The sequence below is a fragment of the Corvus brachyrhynchos genome, unplaced genomic scaffold, assembly GCF_000691975.1.
Source record: "Corvus brachyrhynchos isolate BGI_N302 unplaced genomic scaffold, ASM69197v1 scaffold255, whole genome shotgun sequence".
Classification (NCBI taxonomy): Eukaryota; Metazoa; Chordata; class Aves; order Passeriformes; family Corvidae; genus Corvus; species Corvus brachyrhynchos.
In genome coordinates, this window is record NW_008238358.1 from 7,158,779 (window position 1) to 7,162,048 (window position 3,270).

At 36.2% G+C, this 3,270-nt stretch overlaps 1 protein-coding gene across 20 annotated transcripts in view; it reads right to left on the minus strand.

The window, feature by feature from the left end:
• MYO3B (myosin IIIB) overlaps positions 1 to 3,270 on the minus strand; it is a 252,842-nt gene that overhangs the window by 216,552 nt on the left and 33,020 nt on the right. The window lies entirely within an intron of this gene.

Sequence of the window (3,270 nt, forward strand, 5' to 3'; positions counted from 1 at the left end):
AGGGAATTAAGCACATAAAACAAAACATTAGCTTCAGAGCTTTGCTGACTGGCGCTGGACTACTGACGTATAACTGAAAAAAACCAAAAGAATGAACTAGAGTGCAATCAAACACTCTGATTTAACAAATCAGAACGAACTTTGACAGCAAATCTTCTCTGCTCTGGTCGACACATAATTGAATGAGTTCAGATCAGTAGCATTCCAATGAGGTGACACAAAGCCAATATTGATTTAGAAATATCTTTTGCTTTTACATTTTTTAAAAACAAAAGCCACAGTGGTTTGCTCTTTTGGCATTACCCAGAGACAAAAATGAGCAGAAACACATAATACACCTTGACTGCTGCCAATAAATTTAAAAAATTAGATTCATAAGTTAAATTATTTGATTTCTGATTCCAACATTAAATTCTATATTTGTTTTTAATTTTTCAGTGTAATTGCAAGTCTTCAGTGATTTCCTGAATACTGCCGTGAAACAGTTAATGGCTAGGACATACAACAAGCCTCTGTCCATTTCACTGTGATCTCTCTTCAGCCAGCTTAATTCATAGCTGCTATGTAGGGATATTCCAAAACAGTGCAGAATACCAAAGAACTGAGAGAGGGAGAGCGGGAGCATAAATTAATGATAAGTTGCAGACATTTTGGGTCAATTTACTGTGACCATCATTTATTCAAATATATAATGCTGTCGACAGAAATTGAGGGAAGAAACATGTGTTACATTGAAAAAACAAGCTGTAAAGTCATGCAGTAAAGGAAAGTAAAGCCTCAAAGATATCTGTGTAACCCTCTCTTGTGACCTAATATCCATATGTACAGCCTTGAATATGAAGCACCTTTTTTTTCATCCAGATTCTGTCTTATTCTCTGGATAGAATGGATAGTATTCACTGAATAAGTCATAATTTAATTTTTTTAACCCCACTGATTTGAATTCTCATTACTTATTTAATATATCCAATCCCAAACTAAATTTAAAATTATTATTTTCTTTTTTTTTTGACATATTTCCTTCCCCACTCATCAAACAATAAATCTGCTTAACATTCCCACAAAATGGCAGAGGATTATTAGTTCCAGGGATTAACCTAAAAATATCCAAAGCATCCACTGTGTTTGGGTACTTAATCTGAGATCTTTCAGTTTTCAGGCACTCCACATGCCTCTAGTAGAGCTATAATAGATCTCAGCTGCAGTTAAGAACACACAGTTCTTCTGCAAAGGAGGACAAGATGTTTCAAACTGGCTATTGGGAAAATGAGAAACAGAGCTTGATGTAAGTGACCCTCCAGCATCACAGAGAAACACTGGCAGAAGCAAGAATAATCTCCAATTTGATGCCATTAACTGTCTCAACTGTGAGTCCCTGCTCTTCCTGAACTCCTTGCAATTTTACTATTTCTCTTCCACTTTCTGTAAAAAAATGAGACAAAACAGTTCTACAAACAATATCACCTGTGACTCAGTCCTAAATCATTCCCAGAGACCCTTCTGTGGCTACAGCAGTGGACAAGACAGGAAAAACAGGGATGCCTTAGGTTTCAACTTTTTTATTTGTCAAATTCTCTACTGCTTAGTGTGCAACTCTGAAAGCTTCTTGTAGCCTGTTAATTTCTGCTCTCCTGCTAAGTAGACATAACAAAGCCTCTCTGGGTCTGCTCTTCAAGGACACTTAGGCTGTCCTAGGCCCAAAAGTATAAACCAAAGAGCCGCTAAGGTGGGTTAAGCTGAGGGGAAAACTGAAGATTTAATTGGAGAATTAACCCTGCTATGCAAATGAATCAAAGCTATAAAAGAGTGAAGAACTCATGACCTGTCGTCCATCTTGGGGGTCCATCTTGGCAGTAGCCTCTGGCTCCCCAGGGGGTACCTTTGAAGGCCCTTCAAATAAATACCTACTTTTATTCCCTTACTCCTGTCTAGTCTTTGTTTCTAGGAGGCCTCTTAAGGCGTCAATAGTAACTTAATAATAGGTTGGCACCTGATACTTCTTTAGTCAGAAAGCCCATAGATATGTGGGCATTTCTTGGCATTTCCTAACTGTTAAGCAGTAGGGAACACTCAAGATTTAAGTCTCATTTTTTTCTCAACCTGTCATATTTGTTGTGATTTTCTAGTGCTACTGTCATAACTTAAAAAGTAGGAGAAAACCCCTGAAACCTAAATGTGGAATCAGAGAGATTGGGAATCTCAGTTTCCTTGAATGTGCTACTTGGGGTTGCAGCACACTGATCTATCTCTAAAGCCTTTAAAACATCTGATAATAACATTTTGCTTTGGCAAGAAAAAACAACTTTTCCCATAATGGAGTAAAAACAAAGATCAGACTGCCAAAATCCCCCCAAATGTGAAGGGATCTTCCTCTCTTGTACTAGGTCAGGGACTCACTCCAAATTTTGCTTCAGGTAATATGTTTCTCCTAGCACTATTTTAATTGCTGCCTTTACAATTCAAAATAATGAATTTCTGTCCCTAGAAGATACTAATGCATCTCCGGTGTGCCAGCTTACTTTAGCATCTCCACTATATATGTGCGTTAAATTTGTAATACCGTGCCATCATCAGTACACAATTTTCTTTTCACTGCATAAATTTAATATTTTAGGATTTTTTAAGAATTTGCAGAATTTTTTTACATACCATTTTACCCTACTCTCATTTTGTGAACATTTTTCTTTACCTTCATGCACTGCTAAACAAACATATTATTCACACAACACTATTTTCAATGGTGATTACCTTATGCATTATATGGTTTCATTAATAAATCATACTACCAATAATCTGCTTCTGTTACCTTTAATAAAATTGTCCACTCCCTTGCATACATATCTGAGGGACTAAAGCATTTATTTATTTTTCTATGTGCGTGCTCAAAGGGAAAAAAATTGAACTGACTTTAAATCTATTGCCAAGTCCCTTTCTATCACCCTCCCTCCCTTTCTCCTTCTTGTTTCTTATGATGCTCCCAGACTGGCAATGCTCAAATCTAAGAGCAATAATCACAAATTAAATGGATGTTGGTTTTGGACCCAAGGGACTATTTTACCTTCTGCTCAGAGGGGAAAAAACATGCTTAAGGCTATCAAAAGCCATTACAGAAACAATGTTTCCTTTTCATATGCAAAAGATAGAATATCTAAATTTAAATTAGGAGGACAACTCCTGAAACTGACATTTCTTCTGAAATGCAAAAGAACTTTGTAAATAAAACGTTACCTTCAGAACTTTTAAAAATTATTAAATTATGTTTAAGCTTTT